The 15,444-nt window shown below is 46.3% G+C and overlaps 1 protein-coding gene across 6 annotated transcripts in view; it reads left to right on the top strand.

The window, feature by feature from the left end:
- Nucleotides 1-15,444, top strand: part of PAK6 (p21 (RAC1) activated kinase 6) — a 939,585-nt gene that overhangs the window by 416,155 nt on the left and 507,986 nt on the right. The window lies entirely within an intron of this gene.

The following is a 15,444-nucleotide window of genomic DNA, read 5'->3' as shown; positions in this document are numbered from 1 at the left end:
TTAAATGGGCAGGTACTTGCCTGCGCTGAGTACCTGCACTTCCTTTATTTCAAATCAATATTGCCAGCACTTCTCAGCCGGAAGCCAATACTTATGATAGAGGAGAACCTGCACTTCTGTGGTGAGTACCTGAGCTTCTTTTATTTCTAAGGATATCCGGCGCTTTTGTGATAGTGAGCGCCTGCACGTCTGTGTTTTCATTTCAAGCACTGTGTGGGTTGCACATAAGGCCAAGGCAGTATCCGCAGCGAGTGGGCATCGCATAAGAAAGCCATTTTCTTCTGGTTGGTACAGGGGTATGCAACCATTGTCTCGCCAGATGTTCTGTAACACAGCTCCTAGCAGCCCTTGGTGGCATATTGAATGGTGAGCCACTATGCGGGCCGTAGTCCAGAGCTTCTGGCGAGCCACGGGTTGCACACTCTGCAGGTCACCGTGGTATTGTTGCTTCCCGAAGTGTCCACAGGGAATGTATGTCTCAAGTGGGTACACTTTGCTTGTAATTGTAAGGAATGATTTTGTATGTTTTCTCAAATTTTAATGTCAATCTCCTCCCTCCTACGCGTACAGAAGCCTTGGGATTATGACTCTCGAAACCCAGCTGGGCGACCCGGTGTGTCGCCTGTTTACAGCAGATGAAGTGTTTTTTCTTCACTCGTGTTTCTTAAAACATTTCTGTGTCCACTACCATTCAATTGCACATTATAATGTTATTGAAAAACTGTAATACTGCAAAATAAAAAGCAATTTCCATAAGGAGAATGTTGCTGTAGAATGCCCAAACACTCATTGAATACGTGTCAAAGCAACACGGACGCCTTTTAATGAGAAAGCGAAATGTAATATTCCCAGCTGTTCAGCCTGCCTTTATCTCAACCAGAGGTGGCAAATTTAGCACTCTTTTCAGAAAATCCAACTGAGGGTGTCACGATTTGGAAACCAGTATCTTCGATGCGAAGCTGTAGGCTCAGTTTATATGAGGGATTCAAGTTACTGGTATTTCGCGCCCACCTCTGCAAATTCTGGATCAGCCTGTGAGGCTGACGAACCGGGGATCTCGAACCCCGACTTGCCAGCGCCCGTCTCCCCAGACATAATGTGCTCTGCTGGGTTGCTGCGCGCTTTCAAGTCCACGTCGCCTCTCCGCCCGCATCCACCGCAGAAAGTAGAGCAATCTATTTCCGTCGCTGCTTTCAGCGAACTGGCAGCAGAGCCCGGTATTTCACCGGGAAGGCAGATGTACCCATTGGCACATGCCAGCAACCAGCGCCCTTCTTGTTCTGGATTGCACTCAACTATGATACTTTCCATTTCCACAGGCAGGGCGCGCGCATATTCATTTGCAAGGAACTCCATTTGTGCAAGGCGCAGTGTTTTGCCTACCTTACTTCCGATGCTCAAATAACACCGATTCACAAATAAAAACCAAATAACCAGGTGCAGGAAGAAGAAAAATGTAACATGGGAATTTGAATTATGGAAAAAAAATGTTTTCATGTGTTTTTGGGAGATGTGAACCAGTTTCGAGGAAAATGTTTTTAAAAACCCAAAGAAAGTAAAATGTATTTCCGATGTATTGCCGACATCCCAAACACTAGTTAATTCCAGGTCAAAGCAGGGGAAATTTGCTACAGGGCAAGTTGTCTCTTTGAGAAACCGGGTATTTCATCTGCTTGGGCAGGTGTCTGTCGGCGCTTGCCGCTCGTCCACACATAACATACTCATTTTGTATATCCATAACCTGGGCATTTGTCCATTAGTTAGGCCAGTGTATCACCCATTTCTCATTCTTGCCAGCCCCTTTCCTTTCCCCTCTAGTAAGGTGAGACATTTTCTTTTGGTTTGGCGTAACAAGGCCGCAGATTTATTTTCACATATATACAACCACAGCAAACAGATCTTGAAAATAGTTCCAAAGATGTAGCGACTGCTCCTTGTCCTGCTTCCCCCTTTTTATCCATGTCCATTGCAGGCCGAACTCCCCCAAGACCTTCGAGTCTGAGAACCGCCTGCCCCTGCAGGTATTTGCGGACTGGGGGAGCGCCGTTTGTTGGAGGGAAGCTGAGCCCCAATTGCTACCGCCAGACACCCCCGCCGTTTAGGCTCCCAGGAGGCGCTGTCCAGACTGGGCGAAGCCCCTTCCGGTTTAGCAATGGCTCATTCGGAGTCTTTCTCTTCTCATTGGTCGCCACAACACCGCCACGCCAAAGGTGGGTTACCGCCCACCATGGCTCCCCCTTTTCCTATTTTGTAGTTCTAGCAGTTCTGAGTACACCTTGCTGCCCAGTGCAACTCCGTCTATCCTCCTTTGACCAGGGATTTCACCTTTGCCGGTTGTGCCTGATCTAGGGATACTTCAGTCCCCTCCATCTTTCCGTCATACCTTGACCTGCTCTCGCACAACCGGCTCCCGGTTCGACCACCGCTTTGAGGCCAACTGCCTCCCCTTTCTTCCAACCATCCCTTGGTAGCCCCAACTCTCTCAACCCTCCGTGCCTGCTATCCCCATGCCCCTGCAGGTGTTTCTGGGCTGAGAGAGCGCCATTTGTTCGAACAAGTGAAGCCCTCGTTGCCACCGCCAGACGCCCCTGCCGTTTTAGGCTCCCAAGGGGCGCTGGCACGACTCAGTTTCTTGCATAGTCCAACCATCTCCTCCGTAGACATCACTCTCTCAACCCTCCGTACCTGATACCCACCTGCCCCTGCAGGTGTTTTGGATTGAGAGAGTGCAATTTGCTCGAGGAAGCGGAGCCCTCGCTGCCCCCACCAGACACCCCTGCCGTTTTAGGCTCCCAAGAGGCGCCGGTCCGACTCCGTTCCTTGCCCAACCGTCTCCTTCGTAGACACAACTCTCTGAACCCTCCGTGCCTGATACCACCCTGCCCCTGCAGGTGTTTTTGGGCTGAGAGAGCACCATTTGTTCGAGGAAGCGGAGCCCTCGTTGCCACCACCAGACGCCCCTGCTGTTTCAGGCTCCCATGGGCGCTGATCCGACTCTATTCCTTGCCTTGTCCAAGCATCTCCTTCGTAGACACGACTCTCTCAACCCTCCGTGCCTGATACCCCCTGCCCTTGCAGGTGTTTTTGGGCTCAGAGAACGCCATTTGTTCGAGGAAGCGGAGCCCACGTTGCCACACCAGACACCCCTGCCTGTATTTGAACCGAAAACAATTTGTTATCCACCCAATGCAGACATGAGGCATACTGTGGACACCTTTTTTGGACTTGTAGGTTGTGTCCCAAAAGCATTGCCTTGTGGATAGGTACCTTCCCCCATACATAAATTAATTCGTCAGCTGAGTGAATAATTAACCACCCTGCCATTTCCGGGAAATCTTGGTCTGTGCAATCGCTACCTGTCCGTATGGATCATCTCCCCCAAGTAATGCCTCCTGGAAAACCCTTACTAATGGCTCCTGAAAACCAACCAGCATATTATCCATCAACATTCCTCAATATCTAAACAACTTCAGGCCATGCTACCGCCTTCTGCCGAATTGCATTCTGGTATTTGTAGCCTCGTTATCCAGAAGTGGGGCTTATTTGTATCCATACAACTTATACTATTAGCCATAATTATATTGTCCACCAGCAATGTTTCCGCTAATCTTTCAGTAATTGTGCCTCTTAAAAGAATGTTAAGTCCTGTGGCACGCTATCCTGTCCTAAACACGTAGAAACCCACTTTAAGAAACCATTACTCGGTCCAGATGCATCCTAACCTTTTTCTTGGATGTTGCATAAAAGTCCAGACACACGAGTTCCGCTCGTTGCTGTGCTATGGCAAATGTACTTAACTATTCACCTCCCGCGGGAGGGACCCGTGACTCACTACGCACAGCAGTGCCCCCCCACGCAACACTACCCGGGGCTGCCCCCCCCCCAAATGCCTTGGGCACATGCCCCCCTGCCCCAAGGCAAGGCGATCAACCCAGGAGATATGTACGCACCTATCTCTCAAACCCGACAGTTTTGGGCTGTGTATAAGCCTAAGGGATACGCCTGGCACAATTCCATGCCCATGCACCTGCTACCATCGATGGCTAGTGAATACCCCAGAAAACAATATTCCATGGCCATACACTTACACCTGTTACCATCAATGTACAGTAAAACCACAGGAAACCATATCCCATAGCCATGCACTTACACCATGTTTGCATCTACTAACATCAATGGTCAGAAAATCCCTATTCGTAGAAAGTATTCCCTATTATTCGTGTGGACGTTACTGGAAACCAACTCTGATTACTTTCGTTTTTTGGAAAAACCAATCCCATGCATGTGTAATGAAAGAACATTTCTTCACTGTAAAGCCGCAATTTTTCCATTTCCAAACCCTTTTTTAACAATAGAGAGCACCTTAAACAATGCGTAGCAGCTACATGAAAGCCGCATTATTTAGAAATGCACGTGGCAAATGCCTAAACGCATTCTGGGACTTATAGTCTTGCAGGTTTACGGGGAACTAAACCCCGGCCAGGGGCATGACTGCGTCTGGCATAAATTGAATCTACAGAATAAAAAGCCAATCTGATATCAATCCTGTGCCCAACTACAATCCCCATAATGCACCAAAATGGGCTTGAAACATTAAACGCAAACTCCTAAACACGGCCACTGACCCCCTTTCATTTCCGCCCGCCAGTATTGCAGCAGTTCTTTAAAGCTGCAGCCGTACCTAGACCTCACTTGTAAAGGCACAACATTGCCACACCAACCTTAGGGGTTGTCCTTTCCTTATGCAATCACGGCCTCCATGTTTATTTCTCAAGCACCATATGCTGCCCTGTTGCCCTAAGGGACATGGGCTTCTCCTTGCACATATCCGCTGGTTAAAAACTGCGGCCATTATGGAGTTCAATTCATGGCGCAAGCATACATGCGCCACTTGATTTATCATTCCTTAAATCACTTAATCCCACAGTATCACCTCAATTACTGCGCCACAGGGCCATGAACAGTTGGGCGTAGAATTCAAATTAAATACACCTGTTCTGGAACAACGCCTCAAATTATGCACCGACAGGTGTGGCGCCGTGAACTAACTTGCTTGTTCCTCTGAATGCCCATATGCGTTTACCTTCGCTCCCATGAACCATAAAGGGAACGTGCGGCGCCGAGGCCATGAACCAATTTACTCATAATTCCGAACATCCACTTGTTTAAATTACGCATCAACAACAAAACAGCCCCATTGGAAAATTGCAGGTTCAAAACGGCCGATCTGTTACTTTTTTGCGCCGAATCGAGGTTCACATTGAATTCTCGCTATTTGTAAAGCAAGTATGAGCGCAAATTAACGCTCCATTTAAACACTCGGCATACCATTGGGAGCATCTGGTATGCCGGAAAACACTGCACCAATTTCAAAGTAATTTGTACATTTCTTAAATTATTAAGCGACACGCGGTACTGTGTTCTGAGCGACAAAACAAAAAACACTCTGCCCTTTCTCCCTCCTTGATGTTGCCATGTGTAATAAAATGCCGGCAAACTCATTCTACTAGCAACCCCCACACAATCATGTCACATAGTAGCTGAAATCAACACAAACCGTCGCCTTAAACAGGATGTGTCATGCGGGCAGAGACCATGCACCAACCTGCGGATCCCATCTCCAGCATCGAGAAAGAAGTACATGAAACCATCTGTAATCTCTTCATCTCTTTGCCTACTGCATCCTATAATGGTTCAAATTTTGAATTCCAAGATCACATTCACCTGGAGTGCTCGCATTAGTACACAGAGGCGCGGCCACGAACAACTGTGTGAATAAATCGCATGAATTACATTCCGTGAGTGTCCATATAAATTCCGGCAATCAGTCCGAAATTACAGCCCATTATGCACATTGTATGACCTCCCAGCTCTTAGGGTAAAGACACGCTCAGCACTCATGCCGTTTTGTCCCAGCAACCCGTAAACAAAAAAGCTCATGCTTCACACCGAGCCTCCAGTACAACACTGCACTACACGTGCTTCAACCTCGAAAACAATAGTGCAGCACGGGGCCATTGTGCACCAAAACACAGGCTTGTCAAGTGAAACAGCTTTGCCGCCAAAATAGAACACCAATGAAGTTCATAAGATTGCGAACATGGTCAAGTGAACAAGATGCCTCGCTGCGGTCCTGTTGTACCATTACATTTCCAATGCGGTTGGGCAAGAAAATACTGACATACTGGTAACATGCAGCGTGGGGGTTATGAATCGCCCAATCGCTTAATTGCTGAAGTATACCTCTATGAAACTCGCATCCCACCATGCAATGAAAACACTTTATGAAAATTAAATCTGCATCCGAGGTGCGCTTTGGCGAACAACAATGCGCTCTTACGAGTGGATGCATGGGCCGACCCTTGGTTATACGGACAACGGAGTACCATGTGGTTCCTGGGTCACGCCAGATATATACATATCACCACCCAACGATTCCTTTTCATTAGGATGAACTGTGGCAGACAAGAAATGCCCCAAATCGGTGTGGTGGCCGTACCGAACAAACACCACACAACGGCCACATTTTTAGATACTGTAATGATATACTGCGCATAGATACCACCATCAGCAATGCCCGAGGGCCGGAATGAGGGCACAGAGCGACCACATAACGTCATATAATGCAGAAAACCAACGCTGAACACGGGAGACTCCCCTTGAGGAAACGCATTGCGTGCCCCCTGAACAATCCAATAAACAGGGCATGTGTAGCGCTATAATATTACAAAACTACAACCGTACCTCCAAACAATTCACCGCTAGTGCAGCGACCCGAAAAGTTAAAAGGAGCCCTCAACCATTAAGGTGACACGGAGGCCCCACATCAGTAATGTGAAAAGGAGGCCCGAAATCAGTAACAAACCCATTGTGATAAAACGAAATCCTCTCCTGGTTGACGGCGCCCAGCTGCTGAAAGAGCTGCAAGTGCTCCTGTGCAGGGCGCCCGCTGCATATGAAGCCCTTGCTCCTCCCCTTTCCATTGTTGCCCTTCGCGGTTTTACTGTTGCGCTTGGCGCTCTTTTGGACTCTTGCCGCCCTCTTCCCCTGCCCCCGGAGGGGGGAGGGGGGACGAGAGAGCGGAAGGAGGAAGGCCCCTGCCCCGGTTATCGGGGTGCCTCCTCCATTTTCTTTCTGTATTTCCGTCGTCACCTTCAAAATGTGTGTTAATGGAGGTAAACTCCACTTCCTGCCGATTCAGCCATAGGTCTGACTTTTCACTGAAACTACTTGCAAAACGCCTGTTTGAAATGTTTGTGAATCGGACGCGATTGCATGTTTATTACATTTGCAGATTGGTTTGCCTGGTGATTTGTCATGTATGTATCTGAAGTAATAATTTTCATAGCTCAGAAATTCAGGTAAAAATAACAGACCATATAAAAGGCGGCCTTTGCTCACCCAAAAGAAGGCAGCACTGCTACATGTATATACCACTGCACATACGGCGTGTTCCAGGGCCTGTAAGATTTTGCTCTCCAGATGTGTTGGGCTACAACTGCCCTCAGCCTTATCCAGTATAGCCAATGATTAGACATCATGGGAATTGTAGTCCAACACATCTGGCGAGCCAAAGGTTGCAGACCCCTGGAATAGTCCTTGGAAATCACTATTGTACATTGGGTTGGATAAATTGGACACTTCTCTAATAAATATACAGGAAGGCCATCATTATTTTCCCGCAAGCACAACTTAGTAGAAGGGAAAATGGTCCAAAGAAACGCTGCTCTGACAGGGCGGGTGGTGGGATTTGTGTGGCCTTTTGCTATCCATGCCATATGTAGCCCGCTAGCTATAGGGAGATCCCCTGCTGGCAGGCTGTATGCTGCATTGCATAATGACAGAGACCGCAGTGTTTCTGGACTTGATCTCCAAAGAGTAAACTTTTTGCCTTCAAGATTTCGATGCAGTCGCTTCTCCATGGCTGTGAATGCACATTCTCTTGACTAAAATGATTGGTTGGCCTAAGCGAGGCATAATCTAACATAACCTGGTGAATTCAGGCAATGGGTTGATTCATTGGGCTAGCACTTTGTGATATTGCAGATATCTTGCTGGGCACACGAGAGACAATTTGAGGTAAGTATAGTACAGCCCTATATTCTATCCATAAGGGGCAAGTAATGAAAGGTGTGCAATAACGTTCATGATTGCAAACAAGACTGTGGACCCGGAGAACATTCAGATATGTGGTCACAACCAAACCGGCAGTGAATGGGGTGCTAGCTTAAACCTCTATAACTCCTACAGGGGCCAAGGGACCAGGGGCGTGCGTCAAAAGATGGGAGAGCATGTTCACTGTACCGCAATGGGGAGAGTGATGCCTACCTTTGGAATCATCTGAGGATGTGCAGACTAATGCCTCTGATTCTCCTTCCCTGTGCTATGCCACTGGGACCACCTGCCTGCCCGAAGCAGTTCTTAGCTGTGAAGCCTGAAGCAGTTCTTAGCTGTGAAGCCTGAAGCAGTTCTTAGCTGTGAAGCCCTCGCTGGATAAGTGTTTTGCTTTTCTGTCACGTGTAATGACCCTAAAAACCACTTTCCAGATTACACAGACCAAAAGTTCTTGGACTCAGGGAGGCAATAATACACTCTTAGATTGACAGAATATAGTTGGTTCTTTACAGGCCGTTTATACACACTTCACAGATATACAGCTAAACAGTAAAATAAAAGATAATAGGTTATACATGGACATATGCACACAAAGAAGAACTATACACGAAGAAGATTATTCAAGTCTATATCACAGTTAGTGCAGTTGTGGGAGAAAATGTCATCTCAGACATAACAACACTACCCAGTCCCAAGGCAGGTAGGCACAGAGCTCACACATGCTAACGGGGTCTGGAGCGGAGCGTCCTCCCTCTCAACAAGACTTCATCACTGAGGGTTCCAACTCTCTACTACCAGGATACCCCCTCTCTTATGGGGAAAACATCTCTGCCCCTCTTAGTTTCCCAGTCGTCCCCGGCTGAAGGATAGACCGCAAGCATGCACATCTTCAACTCCCGTCTTGGCTCGTCCTTGAGCAAACAATACTACAACTATCTTTCATATTGAGCTCATCTGTTCATAATGTGAATCTCACAACCCTTTCAGAATTCATGTCTGCCTCCTAATTGAGCTCACAGAAACGTACACTTTCATTGCAGTTTTGGAAGTGAATGTCCAGAATGGCCGTGCACCGTTGCCATGTTTTAGCTCATTTTCGCACACGCATTACACTCCACCCTTTGGACAATTAACTGTCAAAACCCAATGTACGAAAAGACGGTTCTCGAAACTGACGAAACATCCCCATCAAATTCGTAATGCAAGAGATGCAACAACAGCAAACAACCAACACAATCACCACAGCAATAATCCAAACAAAAGTATAACGCAATGCCTCCGGAATTCAAGAAATATTTGATCCCACCAGCTCCCGCCCTGGTCTTGAGTGACTTGGGAAGTCAGGTCCTTGAAACCTCCAATGTGCTTCTCAATCGAACGGTAACGATTCTCCACATTAAAATAACACATCGCTTCAACACCATTACAACCTAAATTGTGTTTAAAAAACAAATAATCAATAGCAGCCCTGTCCTGTAAAATAGCTTTTCTAAAATTGTTGTCTAGCAGCAGCTCAGTCAAAGCTTCACAGGTCTGATTAAGCCCTTTCACCACCACACAAGCCTGCTTCGTTAAGGATTTATAGCCCCAGCAGCTAACCCGAATACCCCCACCAAAGAAATGGCCAGCGCTAACACTTCAGTTTCAGACAACAACTGCAAATTAGAACCACAGTCCAGGAGATAAACCAATATGGTGAACAGCATGCCTAGAGAGGTGAATAGCAGGCTGCAAAGGAAACATCATTAAGCTAAGCTAAGACTTGTCAAGGCACAAGGGCCACCAGAAATGTTAGCAGGAATATAGGAGTAGGTACAATTATCGCAGGAAAATAGCCAACCAGTAGGGAGCTTAACATGTTGAATGTGACTGGCTGCCAAAACAGTAAAACTGCAGAAAATGTTATTAGACACATCAGTACACACAGAAATAGATTGGGCACATAAACGTTTTTCAAAGTCAGTGCTTCTTGGAGCATCAGTCAGGTCTAGCTGCTGACATTTACCAATGCGCTGCGGATCGCAAGTCATTACATAGCACACATCGGCAGGAGCAATTTTGTAGGTGATAATGCGAGTCATATTTCTCGATTTGCGATTAGTGACAATTGAAAATCGGCAGTACTCCTACATGAAAAAATTACTTCTGACATCCGAATCCTCCATGAGGGAATCGTTATGCGGTACACCAAAAACATGCCGCAACACAGGGGCCGGCATAGGCACAGCCACAAGGCACGTCGAAATTAAATTTGCAGCACCATGAACATCAGCCAAACAGAAATGTGAGATGTTCAGCACACAATGGACCAGAAAGACCCATATATTCTCAGGTTGATCCACAATCACAGCATAGCCATGCTGAACAAAAGACATGGAAACTGCAGATGGGGGCACAACATCATGCCCATGACATTTCCTCCAGGAGCCACAATACCAAGCAGCGGAACTGGTGGCAGGCGGCGTGGTAACATCAAAATCGTCATTCGTCATCCAGATAGTCCAATTCAGCTGCAACATGAAGACACATGCCACCATTTCTCACATGTCCCCGGGCCCGCCTAAATGGACTCCACACACATCCACAAGTGCAAACACCATGAACAGGGCCTGAAAACAAAATGTCAAAAGAAAACAAGATATCTGTGGAGTAGATCACTCGCGTAAATACCATTTGTCAGCGGGAACATGACTCCATTTCCTCTTCCCTAGTTCCATCTACAACTTTGTCCTTTCCTGCTGCAATTACATCTGCCGGAACCGGTGGACCACTAGGTTTCTCGACGTAGTGGTCCACCCAGAACCATTTTGTCTGATGAGCCGAAACCTTTGTCCCCACGTGTAGTTATCACAGTGGGTGGCTCTCCCTTCTTCATCATAGACAATTTCACAGGTACAACGATCAATTGCACCTCCCTATCATTCTTATGGAAAGGTAGCATGTTCTCTCCACTATTGATCTGAATCACTTTTATCTCCCATTGGTAATCGGCATCAACAATCCCTCCAAATACCTGGATTCCTCTCAATGCTAACCCGGATCTAGGAGCAATGAATCTCATATGTTCTGATGGAATTTGCATTCCAATTCCTGTATCAATGACACAGATTCCCCTTGGTTCCAGTCTAATCTTTTCCCTTTTATGCAAATCCACCCCCTGCTGCCTCTGGTGTGGCTCGATTAGGAGCTAGCGCTCGAGGTGTCATTTCCCAGTGCATCAAGGTTTCAACGACTATTCGGTTTAATTTGTAAAGCTGGTGTTAACATACGCATCAAGGGGGTCTCCCCATTGGCAATTGGTCTGTTATTCAACACTTGCACTGCATCCAGAACACGTTCACCCCACCCTTTCAGACTGCCTTCACTGGTTTTCCGCAACTTTTCTTTCAACAAGCTGTGCATTCTCTCAATCAATCCCAAAGCCTCAGGATGATGGGGCATGTGAAAAATACATTCAACCCCCTTTTCTTGACAATAGTCTTGAATCAATTTTCCTTTTAAATGTGACCCATTGTCACTTTGAATCTGTAAAGGGATTCCATAGTATACTGCTACTTGATCTAACAATGTAATGGTATTCAATTGGGTGGCTCTCTCAAATGGCAACACCATCAAATATCCGAAATACATGTCCACAATCGTACATGCATACTGACATCCTCTGCTGATTGGGAGTGGACCTGTGGGATATATTGACCCACTCAACGCATTGCCCCACATCACTTGAGCTGCATTTGCGCAAGAAACAGCAACCTGGTTGCGCTGGCTCCTATGCGCCCCCGGACCTCAAAACTGTGTTTTGGCAGCAACAGAAAAATGGCTGCACCATCTTGCCTCACACACTTCAGGCAAAATGGAACAAGGGGACACACTGAAAAAGTAGGCCACTGTGTTCTGAGACAAATATATGGAATCAAAGGAACCGGCAGCACTGCATTACTGCAAAAGCCAAAAATTCCCCTTCAGAATGAAACCTTTTCACCCTTTCAAAATGCTGCTTTCGTGCCAATTCCACCACCACTGTGAGTAAAAAGGCCCAGTCAAACCAACTCTCGGAGAAATCAAAAGCAACTTCATTTTTCCCTCGCACAGGAACACACGTTTATTTCTTGCCAAAATGTATCAGTTCGAAGAGACTTTACTCTCTGAGCCAGGTCAAGGATAACTGTATCTATATTTTAGATAAGAGTCCTGATGCAAGGAAAATGACTACAGCTGCCAAGACAGTGGCAATCTGAGGAGCTGCAAACCGAATTAAAGAAAGAAATGATAGCAGTTTTTAACACATGTGGAAAAATGGGCTGTGCTGACTGAAGAGACAAATTGACCTGTTTAAAACTCAATTTTTAATGAAAGCCTGCTTACTTAGAAATGTAAGGGAATTATGTCAGTGGTGACAATACAGATGCCGACAGCCTTAGATCTTGGACCGACTAAGAATAAAGTGGATAAAATGCCAAAATACCTATGTCAATTTCCCTCGAGATATCATAGAGACAAATTTCTCAGACTAAGAATGAACATACATAACACAAACAAAATGATGGTGATGAGGAAAATGAAGCCTGTCACTGAGGAAGCTTGTAGGCATTGCCAAACTCATGTGGAGTCACTAAACATCTGATAATCGAATGTGTGGCTATAAGCAATTTGAGATCCATCCATTTCAGTAAATTTAAGCGTGCAAACGATATGTTGGAAGATCTGTGGCTCCGGATACTGAGTGGAAGCTCGGTACACCTAACCTGTTCAGTGATAAATTTCCTAGACCAAGTCATAAACTGAAAGGATAAGAACTTAAATTGACATTGGAAGTGCGACTAATGAATTGATGTAAAGAGTTGTAATAAAAGTTTGTAAGAAACTAGATGTTACAAATAAAATAAAAAAATAAAATAAATAATTCAAGACCCAAAGTAAGAAATTAAGCAGTTTAAAACACATAGGCTGGAGTTGCAAGCTCTCAGGAAAACCTGTTATTCCAGTTGCTGGCCCTGAAACTCCTCCAAGGAAGGGAGATGCACCCTAAATCCAGGACGCGTAGGTGCGAAGTGCCAGCTTGAAAAACTTTGAATGGGATAGGACAATGTTGACATGCTCATCAGACATTCGTCTGTGCTCCAGGCTGGGACAATAGCAGTCCTGGGACACTCACCTGTCAACTGTGAAGGGACCATAAAACCTTCAATTAAGACTGGAAACCCCCTTGCCTGGAAGGAAATGACAGCTGTTTGCAGTTGAAGGAAGAAAAAAAAACATGATCAAGTAACAAAGGGACTGCCTTTTGGTGCCAGAGACTGTTATAAAGAAATTTTAAATACTCTTATTTCTGTAGCAAGAATTAGCAGAAATGTAAAAGTTTGCAGTGTTAAATCTAATTCTGCGGGCCATCTTTTAAAACTTGGTAGAACTCATTGCTGCATGGGGAACAGAAGTTACAAAATATGACAGATTCCCTGGAAAGTATTAATGTGGCAAACATAAGATTTTGTACATACATCCCTGGGGACAATTCGCATTTGTGTATAGAATTGTGGAATTTTAGAACAAATATTTAATGTGTAAAATTACCAAAATGTGTCAGAAAGGTGAAACAAGGTCGCACAGACTGGAGGTTTGGACTAATCTGTGCTGCACATCATATGTAACCTGTGGGTATAATTTGCCAAGAGATTGCAAGCGTATAAATGTATGTTTTTGGCAAAATCTTATTTTTAGGTAAAGTAAATGTGGGAGTGTTGGGACATTGTAAACCTAACATCATCCCCTTAGAAATCCAACCAACTGAGAGCCAGGCGGAGACAAGCTTCCCTGCCCAATCCAAGTAGTTTAGGGGCGGGCGTAGTTAACCCTGCCCTGCCTCTACCTAGATGATGTAATTTTGCATGATAAATAAGGGTCCCTGACAAGACACAGGGACGCACTGATTTCTGATTTCCTACGCCGGCGCACTGTTCCTGTCTTCATCTTGCATTTATCCAGCTAAACTCCAGATCCCAACCACAAGGCCAAGCATTGCTGAGCTTGCTTCAGCTAGCCTCAATTCTAAAATAATCCCAATAACCAAGGGAAATGATGTGGTGTTTTGGGAAGCATCCTGAACTAACTTGGCTTGCCACTCACTGCATGCTTGTCATGATCTCTGCTTCCAAAAGGTCAGGGTTTTCCCAACTCCCTTGGAAGCAGATCCATAACCCAGGTCCCGAGTGCCAACCAGTCCCAATTGGGACCTTTTGGACCCAGTCCTGGCGCCAGTGGCACCAGGCTCATAAATATGCCCAGTCCCAGCGCTGGAAGCGCCGGGCTCATAATGCTTGGGTGGACTTACCTTCAGCAGACCATGCTGCTTACTTGCCTGCCAGTTGAGCCTCTGATCCTCTTCTGTTTGGAACTACTTTTCCTGTTGGGTGGGGCTGGAGCCACTCCCTAGATTCAGAACACTGGAACTCTTCTGGAAGGCAGGAACTCTTTTCTTACCAGGAACTCTTTTCTTACTTAGGCGTGGCTGTGGAAGGAGACACCTAAGCACTACAGGAGGGTATTTAAACCACACCCGGTGGATGAATCTTGCTTTGCGTTATTCTGCAACCTCTGCAGCAGAACGCTCATCGTGTCTTCTGCATCCGGTCCTGGGCCTAAGGAAAAAGGCTTACCATCCTGAATCCAGTCTTCAGCAACACCTATAAAGACAAGAAAGAACAGGTTAGCATTCCGGCATCTGAAAGGCAAAGGCTTACCTACTCTTCGCACGCTCCGGAGGCCTTCGGCGCTGCATCCCGCATCTGAAAGACAAAACAAGGTGCGTTTAAAGACATTGGGGAACTTTAATACTCACGTGCCATTACTCCTTTCCACATCTAATCCAGTGGGTATTCCGGCACCCTGCAGCCGCTCCGAACTCGTACCTGCAAAAATAAAAGACAATTAGAGCGCATAGTGAAGCAGGCAACAAGCGCTTACTTACGTGCTTCCAGGCGCTTCTATTCATCACACGGGCTCCATCTTCAACTCACTTCAGCCTGTCATCCGCCATCGCCGGAACCCTGCAAAACAAGAGACATCATTACTAAAGACTTTAAAGACATTTGAATGACTCGAAACTTACCGTTCGTGCAGTAAACGCCGGACAGCAGTCCTCTGAAGTCAAGAGGCCTGCGCTACCTATCCAGTGAAGAAACTGGTTACAGCACCCTGCCCCGAGGCAGATGGAGAGCTCGGCATTCACTTACCTAAGGTGAGAGCGTTAACCTTTGGGGGTCTACAGGAGAGGAGAAGAGGAAAGAGATAGGGACACCCCAATAACCCCAGTTCATTAACCCCATATTTTCT

Source organism: Ambystoma mexicanum, chromosome 14 (genome assembly GCF_040938575.1).
Source record: "Ambystoma mexicanum isolate Mex_15411 chromosome 14, UKY_AmexF1_1, whole genome shotgun sequence".
In the NCBI taxonomy this organism is placed as follows: domain Eukaryota; kingdom Metazoa; phylum Chordata; class Amphibia; order Caudata; family Ambystomatidae; genus Ambystoma; species Ambystoma mexicanum.
This window is presented reverse-complemented; position numbering and strand designations above follow the sequence as displayed.